General features: G+C 45.6%; 1 protein-coding gene across 1 annotated transcript in view; it reads right to left on the bottom strand.

The window, feature by feature from the left end:
• Positions 1–22,428, bottom strand: part of FRMPD1 (FERM and PDZ domain containing 1) — a 923,611-nt gene that overhangs the window by 339,298 nt on the left and 561,885 nt on the right. The gene's annotated exons all lie outside the window — the stretch shown is intronic.

Here is a 22,428-nt window from a genome sequence, read left to right as displayed (position 1 = left end):
CAGGGTGACAGAGGGAGGACGACGGGGGGAGAGAGACAGGGGGAGAGAGACAGGGGAGAGAGAGAGGGAGGGAGAGGGAGGGGAGAGAGGGAGAGGGAGGGAGGGGGAGAGAGGGAGAGGGAGGGGGAGGAAGGGGGGGAGGAAGGGGGGAGGGAGGGGGAGGGAGGGGGAGGGAGGGGGAGAGGGAGAGAGAGAGAGAGAGATGTGTGTATGCTGGGTCTGGTGGCTCAGTGGACGAAGGCGTCTGCTGCAGGGACCTGTGTTCAACCTCATGGTCACAATTTTTTTTTGCTTTAGCCCCTCCCCTCCCCCTCTGACCCCGCCCCCACTGGTGTGGCCCTTGGCCACAAACCACACTGTAAATTTGGCCCCGAGAGAAAGTTTGTGAGTACCCATGCTCTAAGTGAACCTGATGCTGCAGTTCATTATAATAATTTCAACAGCAATCATGGAAGGAAAAATAGTTGTCAAAACAAAACAGCTGATCTGATCTATGTTATAATAACAAGGCCCCTTTCGCTGCCTGTTCAGAAGATAATATGGATCCCTTCAACTGAGTTCTGGTAACTCATATATTTTTTTCCTAAAATCCGGATCATTGAAAATGAACAGGCCGGAGGGGGCAGAGCCAAGCTGCCCATCATGGCGGACGTGCTCTGAGCGAGCCCCGTGGCCCTGCTTCAATATCCTTCAACAATCCTCCTAATTGCAATCCCTTTTGTTAATCCGAAAGTCCCTGCCTGCCTAACACCAAGGCATAGGGGCTGCCTTCGCGTCACAGAAACAACCGCAGGACACCATACGCTCCACAGCTGGGCATGCTCTGTCGGCAGGGGCCAGGTGAAACTTGTGTGCGCCTCCCAGAAAGGGCCGGGTGTGGGCGGCCACACAGAGATGCCTCCTGAGCCCTGGGCTGAGGACAAGCAGTGCCCAGACCAGCATTGTGGTGAGGCGCCCCCGCCGGTGACGAAGGGCCAACTGGCAATTGTGGTTTTGCTGGGGAGGGGCCTGCGGCCTAATCCCCGCACGGCGCCGTAGTCGGCGACGCCTGATCCGAGGAGGTGTGTAGACACTGTGGCAGCCCCAGACAGTGACATACGAGGCAACGATCCTGCGATCACTGCACAGAAGAGAGGTGAGGCACCCATTAGGGGGAGGGGGGAGTGCTCGTTGTCGCAAAGGTGGCTGGTCTAGGCCCCAGTGCGGCATGGGGTCTGGGAGAGGGCCTCCCTCGATGGAGCGTATGGCGGCAGCATCTGAGGCCATTACCCTTTCTGGCCCATGGATTGGAATCTCGGTGGCCTGCCCAGGGTCTTGAGGGAGGAGCGCTGCGAGACCCATGGAGATGACCAGGGGCAGGAATCTTAGGCTCTGAGGAACCTCCTATATAACCAGACATAGTGCCGTGTAGCAGTGGCTGGGGCCATAGCCTCTCCTGGCCCACATGGCGGAACCACGGTGGTCTGCCCTGGAGATCAAGTAGGCTATGCCGTGTGACCTGGGGGGACTGCCGGGGTCCACAGCCTTAGGCCCTGAAGAACCTCCTACGCAACCTGCATTAGTGCCTAGTAGTAGTGCCTGTTGCTTTAGCCCTTCCCAGCCAACAGCCTGGGGACCGAGTATAAGGGTGCACGGGACCCGAGGAGATGGTGGGGGCCAAAAACTCTGGACCCAGAAGAATCTCCTGCGCAACATGTCCAAAGACAAGGCCCCGGGCCTGGCCCTAAACAAAGCACCATGAACCGATTCTTGGTTTAGGGCCTGCGCGGTGATTTGGGTCTCCAGCACCTGCCTGGACTGGGTGATGGCAGCTAGGAGAGCAGCATTGTCAGGCAGGGCTTTCGTGCTGTCCGAGTTCTCTCGTGATTTGTGGTTGAACTTGCTCACAAGGCCTTGCAGCAGCGGCCTCCGCCCGGGGCCAGACCAAGGTCCATGATTGCACGGATCCTAAACTTCTATGACTGAGATGTCATTTTGAAGCAGGTGAGGCTAAAATCAGATCTGTTCTACAATTCCCATCGTATTATGATTTTCCCAGATTATACAAAAATGGTTCAGCAGCAGCGTCCTTTACCGCTGTTAAGGCACGTCTTTGTGACCTCAAGATTCCATATATGCTCCTATATCCAGCCCGCCTGTGGGTAGTCTTTAATTCTCGCACCATCTTCTTCAGCACACCCCGGAAGAAATCTTCACATGGACGGATGAACAAAGGACCCTGAAACCACATACTCCACTGCAAAGAAATTCAGACTCTTCGACGGGAGAGTCCAGCCGCTCACAGCCAAAACCCACAGACAAAAGAAGACACAGATCCAGATCCACATGGCGTTTCAAAAACAACAATGACCCGCAGATTATGCTGCCCAAAAAGAAAAAAAAAATCATAGTCCTATAGACTGATCTCGCTGGAAAGGTAGTGCTGACTCTCTCAGAACATATATGGTTGTATTCAGGTCAAATATGGGCCATTTGCTTGGGTGTGCTCCGGATCCCCACAGGGTTCGGACATTATGGGAACTTTGGGGATCCATTGGGGAGACCGTACTCCGCCTTCTGATTGGTGGTGGGATGGGGTGCGTCCCGTGATAGATTCTTCAGCTGTTTTGAGATATTGGGGTGGGATGGGAGGGGGTGGGGATGTTAGACATGTTTATGTTTTAGGACACATATGCGCTGTGTAGGTCAAAAATGTCCCTGAAATTGCGCTCCCCTGTGCTATCCATTACTGCGTATTTATTCCTCATAGCACGATGGCGGCAGAAACCTAGCGCACTCCTCTGGACAGTTATACATAGTGAATTGGAATACGAGGGACATGCTGGACAAGATCAAGCGGGGTGCAGTGCTCTGTCAGGCAAAACATATGGACGCAGACATCCTCCTATTGCAAGAGACACACATGCTTGGCACAGAAAAACCCTGTCTGACCCGTAATGGGTATGTACATACATTCCACGCAGGCTTTACGCAGGGTTCCCAGGGTGTAGCCATCCTGATACACCACAGGGTCGCATTTACGCTGGTGCAGAAGTGGGCCGACATACACAGCAGATACATATTTGTACACAGGATTATTGCTGGGGAACACATGGTGCTTGGCAGCATCTACGCTCCCCCACATCCCTTGGCCAGAGCTTTTTAGATCATTTGGTGGGGATCTGTGGCGCCCTGCCCGATGGGCTCGCAGTGGTTGGTGGAGATTGAAACGACGTGATGTGCCGGGGCATGGACAGGTGGCAGCATTATCACGAGATCCCCTGAGTCTAAGTTGCGGACCCTGGCTGGCATGGCTGGGTGGATTGACACTTGGAGGGCACATAACCCCACGGATGCCAGCTACACCTTTTTCTCCCACACTCACTCATCCTATTCCAGGATAGACTACATATTCATTCCCCGCGCTTTCGTGCACAGGATACCGACGGCAACAATCTTTCCCAGGGGTCTATCGGACCATTCTCCTGTGGCAGTTCATCTCTTGATAGGCAAGAGCTGACTTCCATGGCAGCTCTCAGTGTGGTACCTGCAGAGCCAGGCGTACCACACACACATCCTCAAAGAGCTTTTAGAATATGTATCACATAATGAGGAATCAACGCCCTCTGCTTGTATCCTGTGGGAGGTGATGAAGCCCACAATGCGGGGGTGGTCATTAGTTACTGTGCGGTGGAGCACAAGCTGCGGAGGCAGTCCTTCATTCAGTTAGAGCCACAAATTATGATGTTGGAGCATCAGACCCGAGATGGGGATGGGGCTGCAATGCGTCGGCAGCTGTGCCTGATTCAGCAACAATACCAAAGTGAGCTGATGGACGAGGCGCAGAGAGCATAGCTCGCTACACAGAGTAGGGGGTACCGATGGGGCGACAAGTCCGGGCGACTCTTCTACAGGCTATGCCAACAGGCGCAAGCAAATGCTCCACTTCCGGGAATTCGTGATTCTGACAATGTACTAGTGACACCCTATGGCGCTTGCTGATAGCTTTGCGGCCTATTACCAGTCCCTATACATGTCTCATGAGGTCTTCGAGGCCTCAAGCAGTTCTTTGACAACATTCCTCCGAAGGCACTCTCTGAGAAGGCATGGAGCTCTCTTGAGGCCCCCTGACACTGGAGGAACTGATCGCTGCACTGACTGATCTACGCACTGGGTAGATGCCTGGCACCAATGGTTTCCCCAGTGAATTTTATATAGCCCCAATGGCCCAGTTAGGGTCCCACTACCTGGCGGCTGTACAAGCCTGCATGCATGCCCCCAGACCGGAGACATGCAGAAATCGTTGCGTTCCAGAAACCAGGTCGACCCCCGGAGCTTCATGCCTCATATCAGCCAATCTCCCTTCTAAATGTGGAGGCGAAGCTCCTCGCCAAAGCACTTGCCACTAGACTCCTGGCACACCTCCCTGACCTGATCCACCGGGACCAGGTGGGATTCATACCACCACGCGCCACACGACACAACATACGTCGAACATTAATCCACTTATTATGTGCTTGTCCAGCAGTCTTGCCTGAAAGGAGACAGTGCTTAAAACTTATTTTTAATGCCTTGGAAATTCGTTCGAGCAGGCAAGCGGTAATAAGATGGCTGGAGGGGACATCCATCATCTTGGCCTGCCGCGGTGTCAAATTTATGACAATGGTCAGAAAACTTTTATATCTCGCTGACGCCGTCCAATCCGGATTATAGACATTTTTACATAGTTTATCCATCATATTAGTTAATTGGGCAGTAAGCCACGTCCCTTTGTCAGCTGAAATAGACAGTAAAATCAATCAAAGTCATTATTATTGGGGTTTCGGCGCTATGCAAGCACCGATTAGATGGATTTTGCAAGCAGGAATTATCGTAAATGTATTTAATGTAATGTAATAGTACTTTTCATACTTTTGTAATTTTATCGTGATTTTATGCAAATATTGATGGGGAATTGTAAAGATTTTAATTAATCAAACAATAAAAAGATGAATTCGAATTCATACGTCGAGCCCACAATGCAATTGCTGCCATGCATCGCCTTTGTCGTACTTTGATATTTGGGACCACGTAGGAGACAGGGCCCTACCCCTGTCTATCCTGGTATTGGCGAACCGCAAATGGTTAATGCGGTATGTACAAGTGCTTTGTATACCGTTCTAGCTATGAATGCACTGTGTACACGTTATTCTGCATCACTACGCGGGTTCCATTTTGGAAGCGGTGGCCATCTTGTGATTGCCCTCACATAGGCTATAATGAAGCAAATACGGGCCTCACAGCACATTTGCCTTTCCATGACTCTTCCGTGACCTGGGCAGCTTGGCTCTGCTGCCCCAGGTCAAACTGGTCTCACAAGCTCCCCTTCCTCCGGCCACCTGTGATTAGTATCAGGGCTTGACACGCCATAAAGTCCTTTCATCCCACTCAAGCCTCTGGCTAATCTCTTTCACACCTGACTGTTCCTGCTTTATGGCTTGTTTCCCAAAACAGGAGATGCTCATGTTTATTGGGGTCAGTTGATATCTGATGTGGGATCTGAGCCTTGCTGGGTAAATAATTGCGGGCTGGCTGAACTGAAATGTGAGATTGCAATCTTGACTCTGCTTGTTCTTTGAAGTAAAATATGTGAATGACCAACTGCAAGAGAAGGGCGGTGTTGCCCAGAGCGTAATATGCATTATAAAAGCGAACACTGGTTTCTGTTCTGGGGACTGCCTCATTCAGTTGCTAAGGCTTCTGTGCGACGTAGTCTCACTCATTTGAGTTTAATAAAGATGTCTTTTCATATTTCAGCTTCTGTTGCCAAGTTCTTTGTTATATTATCAAGATATGCAGACTTTATAATACCACATCAGGAAGTACTAGAAGTCATAGGGTGCTACCCCTAGCACCTCTGGGGTCTCAAAAATTGGAGTACTTCAGTTGGCGCCCACCAGCTGGGCCTCATCAGAGAAGTGACTTTCTGTGGGAGTGATCTCGTCAGGAGACTGAAATCTACTGGAAGGACAGAACGGGATTCTACCAAGAAGGTACTCTGTGCACAGGGATTCTGGAGATTCTTTGATTATGTAGTCCGGTATATTTCTGCTCTTCCTGATTTTGATCCTCCACATGATGTCACTCAAAAGGTGAGAAAAAGAACCCTTTTGGCGTGAGTATTATAAAAGACGTTTGGGCATGTAGAACTTGACAATTAGAATTTGGATAACCTTTTTGATTATTAGGAATAAGAATTAAGTATAAGTGGGTCGCTCCCAGTCCTTTGGTTCTTTGGGTCTTTAATTTGGTTATCGCAATTACCAAAGCTGAGGGGTTGGTTTCTTGGTTTCTGATTTGGTCATTGCAATTACCAAAACCGAGGGTCTCGCATATTTGCGAGTTTATTGGTAGAGATAAACCCTTGAAGTTTCAAGCTAGATTAGTGAGCTATAAGATGCCTGATCTTAGCAAATTTGGAAATGTAGCTTTTGGTTTGTATAGGTTTGGATATGCGAATTGCAATTTGCGTAGGCAGGTAATGAGGAGATATTTCTCCATTTGGTTTTGATTATAATACTTGCGTTTTCAGCAGTATTTTTGGCATGCCTGTTTGTAAGCTCACATGGAAAAATGTGTTGCTCTTTGTTTTGAAAGGTACCATAGTGTAGGAAATATCTAAATAGGTTAAATTTAAAGACATCTTTCTTCCTTGGTGATTTTGTATCCCCAGGGAATTAAAATATGACATAATACAAAACAAGGATCCTTCGTTCTGCGCAGTTTCATGAATAAAGATATGCAGAACGATTTTGTGTGGTGTTCTGCTAAGCAAAGCTAGTGAATTGAGCGCATTCACTACTTCTTGGACATGCATCTGTCTGTGGGGCTGTTTATGCAGCCTTTTGGAACACTATTGAAAAGTGTTGCTTGTAAATATGACCTACAACTAGTATTTGCAAATGGTTTGTTTCAGGTATAGTCTGTGAGCTGTTCTTTCTTTCTGTCATGCCTATTGATTTGTAAGTCAACTGTGTGTTTAAATGTCTGTGGTTTTTTTATCATTAGTGCAACTTCTGTAAGTAAATTGCGACGGCGCTATTTATAAAAAATGGCTAAAGCGCGCTGTATTGTCTGTTTAACCCTTTTCTGTTTATGTCTGAAATGAGCTCAATATGTGTTTGTGGGTCTTCTGATGTTTCCGGTCTGTTAAGTAGATTGCTGGTTAATTAATATCAAGTAGAAACTTAAAGCAGAAATCCAGAAATGAACCATGTGATGTGATAAAATAGCTATATGGTGCTCTTCAATTTATAGTATGAGCGTTTGTGCACATATACAAAACTGCCGTTAAATGCTTAAAGGATAAAATTAGAAACACATGCAATAGATATAAATAAGGCCCCAAAAACGAAATTATCTATTTTTGCAAAAGTAAATAAATTTACAGCATTTTCCTTAGATGCATTGTATTAGATGTTCACAGGCAAACTTTTCAGCTGCAGTATATTTGATAGAAATGTTCATTCAGCCAGCACCTTCCCAGTTGAACACGGGTGAAATTTGGCAGACCCGTCCTTTTAAATGAAAGTGGCGCAAAAATGTGACGCGTTTCAAATTGGGCTTATGCGCTTAGGCGTGTGAGTTAATGTGTCCAAAATGATAGGCAAGGGATGCAGCTTGTTTTTTATACATGGAATTATCACAAAAACGAATAATTGGGATTTTTTTAAAAGAAAATTATTAATCATGGGAAAAATTATTTTAAAAAAATAAGTGCTTTTCAAAATCGTTTTTTGATATTTATAAAGCTTAATACTCATACTATGACCTCCTAGCATTAAAATTTGATTTAGGTTGTGTTGCATCACTAAAATGACAAGCATTCGCGCGTACAATTTTCCCTTGGCGCAGGCGCAAACAAGCTCATTTTTATAAGTTATTATTTCCAATGCCTGACTCATGGGTTATGTAATAGACATTCTGGTAATGCATATTATGCAAGAAAATTGTAGGATATTCATTTTTTAATGCTTAAAATATCAAAGTCGAATTTGGGTAAAAAGACTGTTTCAATTGCATTTTCTTTCATTCAGAGTACTGTTTAAAGTGTCTCAGGCTTCAGTAAATGCATACGTTTAGGTTTTGATATATATTTACAGGTTGTGCCTTCTTATGATTCAATGAGTCAATGTGCCAGTACAAAGGCTTGTTTTAATATCAGGGTTGAAGGTTCTAACTTTAGCTGTGTCCGTCACGATACTACTGAACACGCTATGAAAAACAGGACCTTTTTAAAACTTGGAGAAATTAAATATAATATGGTGTCGCAACCCGCAACTATTTGATGTTAATAAAAAACGGCCTTAATGAAGTTAGCACCCACACAGAGAAAGAGAAATGGAGAATTGTTTTTTGATGAAGGAAAAAGAGGATGTTTGTGAGCAGGTACGTGATGAAGTCAGTAAGGATAGAGGGGTGGAGAAACGTAGAATCACGGTTATAGGAACTAGGTAATGCGTAGGAAGGAGAGGAACAATTGGGAAAATAGAATGCCGTGGAGGGAAGAGAGATGATGAAGGGGAGTAATAAAGACATGAAGAGTAGCGTGAGGAAGGTTGTATTGACGAAGGGAATAAAAAGGAATGTGGTATCGGTTTGAGTAAGTAGGAGGGGAAAGATGAGATTGCAGGTTCTAGCAGTAGGGGTGAAAATATTGTAATTACCTGGCGGGAGGCACTGAGTTTCATATGCTAATATGAAAGCGACCAACAGAGCTTGAATAAAGGCAAGTGACTAAATGATGAAGAAAATATCAAAACTCATTGCGAATACAATTCACAGTGCCAGTGGACTGGGGCAGAAAGCGGTCTCACTTGCTGGAGTTCAGTCTAACTTTAGCTGGGCCTACTGAGACGTTCATTCATTTAAGGTTGATGAAATGTGTACCATTGCATAGGATTGCAACAAGCATTTATTCTAAAAACTGGTATGTGTGTTATTAAATTTTGTGAATTATTCACAGTACATGTAGTTTAACAATCTGGGAATAGGGATAATTTTTAGCGCCTAAAAAGGAGAAATTATTTTTCAAAATAGAGCGAATTATTGCAAGTTAGGAGGAATTAGGAAGGCCTTCTGGCTTTGACGAATTCAGAGTGTCAGAGCTGGGGGTTGGGAGAGCTGCAGAGGCTGGCTCAGTCACGCTGCTGAGATGCTATCTTTCCCGTAAACAATGGAGTTGACATTTATGACCTTTTAAATTAGGGCCTTGTCTCTGTGGAATGCAGAATGACCTTGCTACACGGGCCTCTAAAGGTGGGGTTTCTGGTTTCTCCATAGCATCACTAAAACTGAAGAACTTAATTCCAAAGGGAAAATATAGCAAAGGGGTTTTCTTTGAAAGTCCAACCATCATGTTAAATGCTTTGCTGATACATTGGTGCTCTAAGAAAAGAAAATAGAATGATGCCTGCTATAGTTGCTCTTCTTTAACAGAAAACGAAGTGTTGCATTAAGTCTTAGACAGACAAAAAGATTCTAAAATGTTTTTTTAAGGCTACATGCCTAAATGTGAACGAATTGCTATCATGAATTGTTCTTGCTGGTCCTGTATGTTAGAAGAGACACAGTAAAGTTATGTTTGACAGCAGATTTCCATTGCCTGGTGATCTACTGTCAAAAAGGAGGGTAAGTATTTTAAACCTGACAAATTAAACAGGCCCAAATATTGGGTTTTGGGCTGCAGTTTTACAGTGCATAAAGTACATGACATGGTGTTTGTGTGTCACCGCTTATTACATATGCTATTGTTTTGTCTATGCTTTTTGTGCTTGATATACAGCAAGTATATCTGATGGCTTGACGTTTTGTGCGTTTTTATTATTTTTTGCATGTTTTCGTTGTTTTTGTTGCTGCTTTTTATACTATTACAAGTTTACCTGTGTTGTGAAGGGGATGGTCATGACGATGCCCATCGCTACGCAACAGTTGGTTGAACTTGTCCTGGTTACTAAATTCCACAGCTAATGATATTTCATGCTGTGAACATGAGAGGCAGCACTTTACCAGTGCATGTCTAAATTGGCTATAATGGTATTACAGAAAACTAAAAGAGATCTACAGGATCAAAGTGTGTCACCTGTCACCTGTCACGTTATACTGCCCTTCCCTTAAAGGAACAGGCAGCCCTACGTTTATGTATCCTTGATTGGACCTAAGGATGAAATTATAGATCTGTGACTCAAGGTGGCCTAATTTCTATATTACATTAGGTAATGGTGTCCTGTCTCCTAAGTAGCATATGGCCTTTGCTTCTTAAAAGGAAACTAGGTTTTCATTTTTCCCTGCAGAAGGAACTGGAACATTAGCTAAGATTACCGTATATGGTGTAGTCGCCAGCGGTAGAGTTAAAATGTATGTAACTTTGGCCTTTTGTGTATCACCCGTACTCTTGGTGTAGTATCACATGCCTGACTACCACCCAAGTAAATTCTTGTCCTTCCTATAGATTTTTATTTTTTATTGCTTTTGTTTCTTCCCTGCTCAATGTCGCATTATGCTTAGTGATTGGGGATTTTAGTTGTGTCCTAGTTCCAATTCCCTTTTCCGTATTCCTTTCACCAGTCAACCCATTTATTATTGTAGGTGTATTGTTCAGGTACATACTTCCAGACTGCAGTGATGCACCAGGAACCCCCATATTATGTACAAATTCCCTTTTGCATGACCAGACTGGTTTCCAAGAATTTTCCTTAGGCCTGCTTCAATGTTTTCCAGCCTGACTGTCAGGATAGCGATAGACTGGCTAACTGACTCAATATTATAGTAAGACAAGTTTTCCATACCAATAGGAGATATCTTGCGTTTACCCTTTTGAACATGACGAATTTTCAATGTCTATTTTTAATGTGGTTTTTACCCTTTTTGTTCCTGCTACTTTAATTTTCGGTGGGATCAGAAGTTTCTAATCATGCAAATATCAGGACCCTCTAGTTCTTGTCTTTTGTTTTCATATCTGACTATTAGCCTGTGTATTGCCTAGTGCACCTGATATGAAAGGTTTCTACATGCCTATGATAATCTGTACCATGTGATTTCTCTATTGAAATGTCCTAGATAAGGAATTTAGAAACACTTATATGTAATCATTCAGAAAAAAAAATGTGTTTGCCCTATTAGACAATGCCACCATATGTGAAGACATCCATTTTAGATAGAATTCTCGTGTAGTTATCTACCCTTAGATGATGGAGGCTCTCACACGGAAACCCAATTGAAAAGCTTAGAGGCACTGTTTTGCCTACTGCCTTTTTATTTGTATTGCTTCCTGAGAAAGACAGTGTATTCTGGACCAAAATTGTCCCATGGCGTGTGGCCACTCCTTTGAAGGACCGCAGGCCACCTGTTTACAGTCCCCTTGTTATACAACGAACTGTTTAAAGCATCGCACTTGCTTCATCAGAAGGCGTTCAACATCAGAAAAGAAGGAGGAGCTGGTTTTGCCACAGAATCAGAATTCCAGTGCAAAAGAGCGCCTGTCATGTGCTGGTAACCTCTGACAGTGTGCAGTCCCTTGAGCCCCTTGGCCTGAGTTTTTGGCCACACACCCCCCTCTTTTCGCTTTGCTCCAATGGAAGTGCAGTGCACCGGCGGATCCAAGATTGACAGAAGGCACTACATTCCAGTGCCCATGGAAGAGCAGCCTGAGCGTCCTCTGACACTGAGTGACGAGTGTTGGATCCTGAGAATGGTCCCGGGTCTGCACAAGATGATCTGTGCCCATGACCAATGAAGAGCATATTATTTGTAGTGTCTGCAGCAGAGGAAAGACACAGGTGCACTGCCTTGAAACATTGAGACCCTCGAGTGAGCTGTGAGTGTTTGCCAGGAGGGCACTCCAACTGAGCAGTACTTTCTTTTCTCATGAAAGGCTTGAATGAAGAGGCCCATGCAAAAGAAAACAACAGAAGAAGATTTGATGGACAATAGAAGCCTGCCAGAGAGGCTTTTTGAACGGACTCTGGGCATAGGTGGTTTCACGAGAGGTTTCCGTGTGATTGTATAGACTAGGTGTTAGAAGACTGTTTGTTTTGCTGGCATTGTCTAGTATGAGCAAAATAAAATCCATTTTCTGTGGAAGAATACCCCCTTTTCACCTCAGAGCATTGATGAGGGTCACCACTGTTTCACCTGAACATACAAAAATGTATAGGAGCCCTAAAATGTTACTAAATATTTCATTTGTAATAGTGGTCGCTACTTTCTCCCGTTGTCTATATATTCTTAATAACGTGTTTTCTAGTGTTTTTTTAAACATGACGTTGTCATTTATGGGTGGGATTGATTTTCTCTCCTCAATTGACTTCTGCACCCTCTGCCCAACCTATGTCTTTTCCCACTACTGTTTCTTTGCATTCTTTTCACCCTCTTCCTGAACATGAGCAGGTTAAAAGATCAGAATTCATAAGCAATTCTTCTATACAGCTTCTGCATCGACACTAGTTAGTAGTAAACATCACTAATTGTTGGGGGTGTGATCTTATGCCACCTAGATAGAGGTATTCCTTATTTTGTCCTGCCATATGTGGCCTTTGTGCTTCTTCGTGTTCAAGGAGACCTGTCCAGAGAGAGAGTCCAAGTACTAGGATTTTGCTCCATCAGCAACATCTTGATGATCTGGTGAATATAGACCTGGACTAAGATCAGTATGAGTATAGTGATTGCCTATGTAAGGGCAAAAGGAGGGTCTGTCGTACTTTGATATTTGGGACCACGTAGGAGACAGGGCCCTACCCCTGTCTATCCTGGTATTGGCGAACCGCAAATGGTTAATGCGGTATGTACAAGTGCTTTGTATACCGTTCTAGCTATGAATGCACTGTGTACACGTTATTCTGCATCACTACGCGGGTTCCATTTTGGAAGCGGTGGCCATTTTGTGATTGCCCTCACATAGGCTATAATAAAGCAAATACGGGCCTCACAGCACATTTGCCTTTCCATGACTCTTCCGTGACCTGGGCAGCTTGGCTCTGCTGCCCCAGGTCAAACTGGTCTCACGAGCTCCCCTTCCTCCGGCCACCTGTGATTAGTATCAGGGCTTGACACGCCATAAAGTCCTTTCATCCCACTCAAGCCTCTGGCTAATCTCTTTCACACCTGACTGTTCCTGCTTTATGGCTTGTTTCCCAAAACAGGAGATGCTCATGTTTATTGGGGTCAGTTGATATCTGATGTGGGATCTGAGCCTTGCTGGGTAAATAATTGCGGGCTGGCTGAACTGAAATGTGAGATTGCAATCATGACTCTGCTTGTTCTTTGAAGTAAAATATGTGAATGACCAACTGCAAGAGAAGGGCGGTGTTGCCCAGAGCGTAATATGCATTATAAAAGCGAACACTGGTTTCTGTTCTGGGGACTGCCTCATTCAGTTGCTAAGGCTTCTGTGCGACGTAGTCTCACTCATTTGAGTTTAATAAAGATGTCTTTTCATATTTCAGCTTCTGTTGCCAAGTTCTTTGTTATATTATCAAGATATGCAGACTTTTATAATACCACATCAGGAAGTACTCGAAGTCATAGGGTGCTACCCCTAGCACCTCTGGGGTCTCAAAAATTGGAGTACTTCACCTTCACCGCCCAGCAGCCCCTACTCCTAACTGAAATCGACAGAGCATTTAACTCAGTCAGTTGGACTTGTTCATTCTCCTGGAACGTCTGAATTTCGGCCCCAAGTTCCTATCGTACATACGTATGTTGTACCAGGGACTGACTGCATCAGTGCGTATAGCAGGCAGTGTGTCCCAATTGGCCGGGGCACCAGGCAGGGCTGCCCATTGTTTCCATTATTGTTCACCCTGGCCATTCAGCTGCTTGTAACCTGGGTTCTTCTGGATGCCCAGATTCAAGGCTTCGAATGGTCCCCCGGAATTTCAGTACGAATAACCCTGTATGGAAATTTTGTTCTTTTCTTCATGGCAGACCCTTATAGGTCAGGCCCCTGAATCCTTCAAATCATGCGGGTATTTGGTGAGACGTTGGGTCTTTTTATGAATGTGAATAAGTCAACACTATGGCCTCTGCGTGGGTCTCCCTGTGACTATAGATGTGCTGCGGATCTTGCTCAGATACAAGATGGCATCAAATATCTGGGAGTCTACATAGCAGACAGATAGGAGGTCTCCAGGGCACGTAATATAGATATGATTCTCGCAAGGTTAAATCCGAGCTGAAGGCATGGGCGGGTTTGCCACTTACCCTGTACGGCCGTTCGGCAATCTATAAGATGATATCTCACCCACGGCTCTCATATCAACTACAGAATCAAACCTACCCCATTCCATAGATATGGTTTAGACAGATCAATTTCATGCTCAGCGGGTTCCTATGGGGTGGTGGAGCAGTCAGACTGGCGCTTCGCACCTGCTTTATCTCCACTTATTGTGGGGGCATTGCAGCCACCGACATACAGTCGTATTATGCAGCCTCACACCTACAAGTATTAAATAACTGGTGGTATGGCTGAAGGAACGAACCATTGTACGCCAAGGTGAGATCGCTGCTAGGGACCACTCCCTATACAAATACTTATATGGCTGTCCGAATACTCAGGTTCTCTCCCCGGCCACTAAAGTGGTGTTGAAAACATGGTGACAGTCTCTTCGCCTTATAGGCTGGCTGAACCGTCTCATATGAGAGGCCCGCTATGGTGTAACCACCTACTTCCACAGTTGCAACACCTACAGGACTTCCAAGGCTGGGACCGGATTGGGATATACTCTCTGGGGATGGCCTTCAAGGCCTCACCCTCAAATCCTTTTCAGAATTACAAGACAAATTCTCCATGCCGCACACCCAATTTTACTAATATTTACAATTTCGTCACGCCCTCGCGCCCTATCCTAGAAACCTCATGGCCCTCCCTGAATTTAGCCTACTGGAAGGGAAACTTCTCATGGGTGACCTCGATGATCATAAAATCTCCAAAATATATCAGACACTAGTCACCCATAGCGCCTCCACACTGGAGACACTTAGTTAAACTTGGCAATTAAATGTAGGTCCCATCGACAATGATGACTGGAGAGAGGCTCTGGAGTCCCCCGGGGGGCTGCAGTCTCCTCACGCTTGCGTTTGATTCAGCTAAAATACTTACATAGAGCATATTACATGCACTTGAGGCTTTGGAAGGCAGGGCTCATAGCCTCCCCAGCATGCTTACGCTGTTGCGCAGGAAGAAGCCACATTGCTAAGCACGGTATGGACGTGCCCGGCCCTAGATAGGTTCTGGAACTGATTATTTAGGTATCTGGTTGAGGTGCTTGGGTGGACCCTACACAGTACACCACAGCTTGCGCTACTATATATCTCTGAGGATGTTAGGGGTAACAGGTACAAATGCCACCTGCTGTTTCTGGCTTTGACCGTGGCCAAACGAGACATAGCTCGCTCTTGGAAAGCAGAATACCCACCCTTGCTGGGCATTTGGAAGAAAGAATTAGATTTCTGTATGGGGTTGGAGGAGCCTGTGTTTAAGGCTCGGGGTTGCCCTCAAAAACATGCACGCATATGGCAGCACTGGGCAGACTAAAGAGGTATTGTCCTGGCCCCACCGACATTACAGCCCACATTGTCAGATTTAGGGGTAGTGCTCCACGGCTAATATATAGAAATGCCTACTGCCAACAAGTTGATGACGGGGATTGATCACCAGGGAAGCGATACAGGGACACTGTCAACTCTCCACGACATTTGTTCTTTTCTTACAAAATACTATATTGTTTACCTATGCAAATACTTTATCTCAGCATGTACGTGTATAATATGGGGGGGACTTCAAACCCCAGAGTGCACCGCTACCTTCACCAGCTGCATCGTGTGAGGGGGAGGCATGCCCAATGCACTTATAGCGCAGCCTCTCCCCCCGCAGCGCGGGAAATGTTTTTGCCCGCCTACGATAGCACCTGTTCAGCCAAAGAAACCCCTGGTGGGACGAGGGTCCCAGGGGCAGCACCGCGCACCACGCTTCGACCAGCACACTCTGGGGGGGACTTCAAACCCCAGAGTGCACCACTACCTTCACCAGGTGCCGCGTGTGAGGGGAAGGCGTGCCCAACGCGCTTATAGCGCAGCCTCTCCCACCGTGGCACGGGACGCACGCGGGACCCGCGCGGGGCACAACCCGGACCAAGGTCGGACCCGTCTGAGCCCGTCAGGGGCCGTCAGAGGCCGGGCTGGGCCATCCCGCTGACATTTGACTTCCAATTACATCTCATCGGTGAGACTCTGTTGCGCTTATTTACGTTTTGGTTTTTCCAAGCGTATTATTAAGTGGTTGGGACTTTAAGCTGTGAGCCTCAGTAGCTTGGTACTATCATACTTGTGTATAATTGGGAGTTGTTTACCATGGCCAGAAGAAAGTCACTCACAGGGAAGGGGGTGGTGGGCACTTTAGATGCTTTTCTGACCCGGGCAGAGTCACCCTAATGCATGAAATAGCGCTAACAGAACATAGGCTGTCTCTGGAACCCACGGGAGTAGGGCCACTTTTGCATGTACATGCTCAGGAAGTTAATACATCCGTTACAAACTCCCTAACGATATCTTCCACACCTGCATCTCCGCCACCGGTGGCAATTCCCCCGCATGATATACAGGCAATAAACAAGGAGGGTGCGTGACCTAAAGTCGTCACAAGGGCACAGAAAGCAAAAAACATCCAACCTTGCCGAATAAAACCTCCCGGGAAGAAAAGGAAAATAACGGCTAACACTAGTTAATCCAACAACAGCCAATCAAGCACCACAGAACCCTTGACTAATCCTGTGCCACAAAAGCCCCTTCTGGAGTTCACTCCCCCTGCAGAGACAGTCAGTGTCATTCCTGCAGGTGTAGGTTTGAGAGAGTTCTGGCAAAAATTAGAGGAAACACTAGTGGCAGTTGTATCCCCCTTAAAAGCCGCACTCGCTATAATTGAGAACGGATTGGCGACTTTGGATTGCCTTGTTAACCTTAACACTGCATCAACCCAAGGCCCTAGGGTCCCATCTAGTGCCTCAGAGGCCTCTGCACGTAAATCTTCTCAGACTAGAGTACCTATTCAGTCTCTTCCTCCCCCAGGGGGTCCTACTAGCGCTAGCCCGCAACTTAATACAGTTTGCACTGTTTCTGAAGGTGTTCCCCCTAAGCCCCAGGCAGGTCACCTGGTTTCTATCCGTTCTAACCGGCAAGAGGGCCAGTTGAGTTTTGTAAACTCAACATCTAATTTCTATCAGCAGTCGGTACACAAGGTGACCACGGAACAGGGGTCTCGCATAGACCCAGGACCCCAGAGGGTAAAAAGGGGGGGAGCCATGGGTTTAAAGGTACTTCACCTCCCCCTGAAGCTATTCCACTTACAGTGGTCCTGGTGAACGTCCCCACACTCCCTCAGGGGGAGTTTGAACACTGGTCTACTCTGCGTAATAGATCACTACATTATTAAACTGGGAAAACAGGTTTGACAAGTGAGCTTTTTCGAGATTTTAAAATGGCCCGCAGGATAGGGTGGGTGGGTCAGTCGGCTAAGTCCCTTGGGGGAGACTGTGTGGTTCTTTCCTTTGCATCTCCTGCACTTGTACGTACAATTTTGAGCAGGGTGGGTGTTTGGCCAGTTAGAAGTCAGGCGGTCAGTATTGTATCATTGGATTTTTTCTGCCATCCTGCAAAATCCTCCCAACGCCGTCCAGAGGGCCTTGGCGGCGGCTTACCATATCTCAGCTACCCGATTCCTGTCAGTAATTCCTATGCTCTACTTTATAATCTGGACGAGGTCGACTGACTGGCCACCCATATGCAGCGTGACAAAATAGCTGAAGGGGGACCCGGCAACCCTGCGGCCTCTTCTGAGGTTCAGCACAGTGGAACAGTGAGCCCCAGTCTTGGTACTAATTTACTTTCTACTACCATTGTGTGCAATTCCACGGGGCCTATTTGCGGTAATTCCCATATACATGATTTGCGTAATGATGTTAGCGCTCTACTTACCACAGAAGGGTTGCCCTCCAGTGCAAGTCAACACCTACCTATTTACCCAGCGAATTACACCTCCAAGAAAGTATTGTCTGAAACTATTATTATCTTTTGGAATATTGCTGGGTTGCGTGCAAAGATTTCAAATCCTGTATGGGTTCAGTTTATAGATAATATCAATATATTATGCCTACAAGAAACATGGGAGCTGGAGCCAGTCCATATTTCTGGCTATATGACCTTCAATACTCCGGCGGTGAAGGGCCTGGGAGGAAGGCCCAAGGGAGGCTTATGTATGTATATATCTAACATGTTAATGGTGGATAAAATTGTTTTTTCCTCGTGGAATTGCTACTACCAGATGATTCAACTGTATGTAAAACCTTCTAAGAGAATGCTTGTTGTAAATTTTTACAACAATGTACCTGCAGGAGAGTTGGGGATGGAGCTTCTTAGGATTGGCGAGGCCTTGGATGTTATTTGTAATTTGAGCTCCATGGACACCGTGATTATTCGGCTGGGAGATTTTAACTGCGCACTGTGTAAATCAGCTAACCCGAAAATTTGTGGCACTTATACGCAAGAGGGGGTACTCAACTGTCATTTTTCACATACTAAGGCTGGGGATCATCTCAATGACCTAATGTCTCGTTATGATTTGGGATTTGCAAATGAACTTGTTCCCATCCCTGTGATTATGTCCCTGACTTTTATTGGTAGAGGTTTCGTCTCCACTATTGATTTTTTGCTGGTTTCACACACCCTTGCCCCGAGTTTGTTGTCCTTTATGATAGGGACCATTGTGTTGAGTGACCATTATCCACAACTACAAGCTCAAAATATTGGGAGGAAGAATTGTGTGAACCAGGTGAAGGGTTCCTTAGAGCTGAACAAAACTAATGGGTATGCTCTTCGCTGGTCCAAAGTCGACCCTGAGGTATTGACTAAGCAGCTTATTGTATCATGTAAAACTGCGTTTGACATCTGCTTAAATGAGCTTTCTACTGCAGATGACCTAACCCGTTCTTTCCTTGAGATAACTAAAGAGGTTAGGAAGTTACTGACTGCTCAATGCCGTACTGGGCCGAAAGCCACTGACTGGTTTGATAGCGCATGCACCAAGGCATATTCCAGCCTGAAGGTAGAGCTCCATAGGCAACCTAGATCCCAGGAGGGGATAAGGAGGGCTAGAGCTTTTTATAGGAGGACAATTGCTGCTAGAAAGAGGTCACTGAGGGAGGAAGCCTGAGAGTCGCTACATGCCGCAGCTCAAAAAAAGGATTCTGTGGCCTTCTGGAAGATCTTAAGGACCCCGCCTCTGTGTGGGGGTGGCGGACCTTCAATTGAGATTGCAATCCCAGAAAAGGATTGGATAACCCACTTTTCTGCTTTATATAATGGCCCGGACACTGATGAGCTCCCATCTCAGGGTCCTCTCTGCGTACATAATGGCAACCTCCTTGTAACGCTGGATGAAATGGTACTGGCTCTTGCCCGTAGCAAAGGGGGTAAGGCTCCAGGCCCGATGGAGTGCCACTTGACTTGTTCAAGTCATGTGTCCAGCTCTGGGCCCCATTACTAATCTAGATGGTCAATGCCAGTGACTGCACCACCTTCCCGAAGACTTGGACGGAGTCCATCATTGTCCCAATATTCAAGAAGGGAAATCGCCAAGATCCTGGTTGTTATAGACTAATTTCCCTTCTTGACTCCGTGGTGAAGATGGCAGGCCGAGTCATCCTGCACCGACTACAGGACTGGGCAATAGAAAATAATGTTCTGTCTGATCTCCAGTATGGGTTTCGGGATGGCCTGGGAACCCTGGAACAGAGTCTATAACTGGCTATGATCGTCGGGAAATACTCAAGAGCCAAAAAAGGGAGACTATACTTAGCCTTCGTTGATTTGACTGCAGCCTTTGACTCTGTAATCCATGTGAGGCTATGGGGGATTCTTGCTGATCTTGGTGTGGATCCTAATATTATTGCCTTCCTGCACCGTTTTTATGAGGGAGCTTCAGCCAACGTAAGATACGGGGTGGATGGTCAGTGCACAGCAGGATTTCCTGTTAGAAGAGGGGTCAGGCAGGGCTGCGTCCGGGCCCCCTTTCTTTTTAATTTACACATTAATGGTCTGGCCGAGGCACTCCTTAAGAGTGGGCATGATTTTCCTCAGGTAGGTGGGAGATCTTTACCAGCTCTCCTTTACGCTGACAATGCCGTTCTAATGGCGCGTACAGGCAATGGGTTACAAAGGGTCCTGACCAGTTTTAATACCTTTATGCTTGATTTGGGCTTAAAGATGAATCTTTCCAAAACGTTTATAATGAACTGTTCTATTGGCACCCGGAGCATTATGGGTCTATCTGGACTATGGTCTATGCATCTATCTGGATTGTAGGAAGCTAGCAACTACTTCTACTTTCTCGTATCTCGGCATCCTCTTTAGTCATAACGACACATGGACTCAAGCAATTGAGCAGAACAAATTGGGTTTTAGTAGATCAACCAGTGCCCTGGCTACTTTTGCAAAGAGACTGGGAAGGAAGCCGCCCGGTGAACTCTTACAAATTTACAAGGCCCAGTGTACTTCAGCAGCGTTATACGGGGCAGGGGTTTGGGGCGTTGCGAATTCCCTTCCCTTACAAAATGTGGAAAAAGCTTTCCTTCAGTATATCCTCTCTGTCCCCCCTGGCACGTCTTCTTTTGTGTGCCATGAGGAGTTGGGCCTCCCGTATTTAGCAGATCTTATCAAACTTGACCCAATTCTCCTATGGCATAGGATCTGGATCAGTGAGCAGACCCATTTAAAAAGAGACATCCTGCTTGACTGTATTAAGTTGGATGGGGCGCTGAAGATACCCTGGCTTAGGTTTATCTATAGGTTTATGAATGATCTTGGACACCCAGAGTTTTATTCAAATCCCAGCTCTATGTTCCGAATATCGAGGAAAACCCTGAAGAATGAGTGCCTCGAAATGTTGGGCTCTGTTAGAATAGCAGATGAGGCTTCCAAACCTACAGTCATCCAACACCAACTAAGGCTTAGTTCTCTGGGTATGGAACCTTACTTAAATTTTGTCCCAAGTGGACATGATAGAATGCTGCGGATAAGATTCAGACTGGGTGTGGTACACAGACTAGTGACCACACCAAGAATGAATGATTGGTCCAGAGTGTTACCTCCGTGCTTGTGTGACACCCACTCAGAGCAGTCCACCATTCACCTAGTCTTTTTTTGCAAGTTTTTTAAAGAATTAAGAAGAGTCTGGTTACTTACCCTTTTAAGACAGCAGGGCCTTAGGCAATGCCGTCCAGCACTTGTTCGCTTACAACTTCTAGAGAATGAACATGTGGCCTGGAGGGAATCCACTTTTTTGAAAAGGCCCTGCGGTTGAGAAAAAGTATGTCACTCGAATCTTGAGAGGTTGCATCTTAGGTGAACTATTGGGACTTGAATTATGTTTGGTCATATAAACTACATTTTTAATGTAAGGTGTCTTTGTTATTTAATCCTTTCTTTTAACTTGGATATTTTAACTGTGAACTTGTATCTTAAAATATTTAATGATTGTGATACGTGCTTTTATGACTGTAAATTTTCATGGTCGAATAAAGCTTTAAATAAATAAATACATAAATAATATGGCTCTTGGAGCACCATGTTGACAAAAACCAATAAAGTATGTTCTTAAGAAAAATGAGCAGGCCATGGCTCCTAACTCTATGAGATTATATCCCAATTCTGCCTGGCATAGAGCTTCTCTGGATCATTTCCGAGGTCAAATCTGCTCCTCGCAGGCCTGGGACAAGCACCTTGTTGTCATGGAATGTTACCAATATCAATCTTTGATTTGTTACAATACTGTTGGCTTCTTAATACAATATGGTGTTTACATGTTACATGAAACTTGGCTGACAGATCCTTACACCATAGCTAATTAGACAACACATAGTATAGGGGCTAGACAGGAAGCAAACGGTTTCTCTTTCAGGCTGTTTATGCATTTGATGTAGGCAGTCTGATTACTAAGGCACATTCATTTTTAATTGTTGCATTGAATACAGTTATAAATTAAGGAGGGGTTGTGGACTTGATATTAAATAGTGTCTATGGGCCCGATTCACAGAAGTAATCTGAGACAAAATCCTAAACTTACTACTTTTGGTATTCACAGAAGGCATTTAGTAGTAGTAAAGTTAGGATTTTGTCTTGTCTGTCCTAAGTCTGCTGTCCTAAGTTTGTCTTTAGTTTGTCTTAAGTCTGTCTTAAGTCAAATTTAAGACAAAATCCTAACTTTACTACTACTAAATGCCTTCTGTGAATACCAAAAGTAGTAAGTTTAGGATTTTGTCTCAGATTAGTTCTGTGAATCGGCCCCTATGTTCCCTCTATTTGGCAGAGCAAGAAAATCATCAAAACATTAAGAAGCATTTTGGCCTCTCAATCCTCATTCTG

This window comes from Triturus cristatus, chromosome 2_1, assembly GCF_964204655.1.
Source record: "Triturus cristatus chromosome 2_1, aTriCri1.1, whole genome shotgun sequence".
NCBI lineage: Eukaryota > Metazoa > Chordata > Amphibia > Caudata > Salamandridae > Triturus > Triturus cristatus.
The sequence above is the reverse complement of the archived record's forward strand: the minus strand, read 5'-3'. Positions and strand labels throughout refer to the sequence as shown.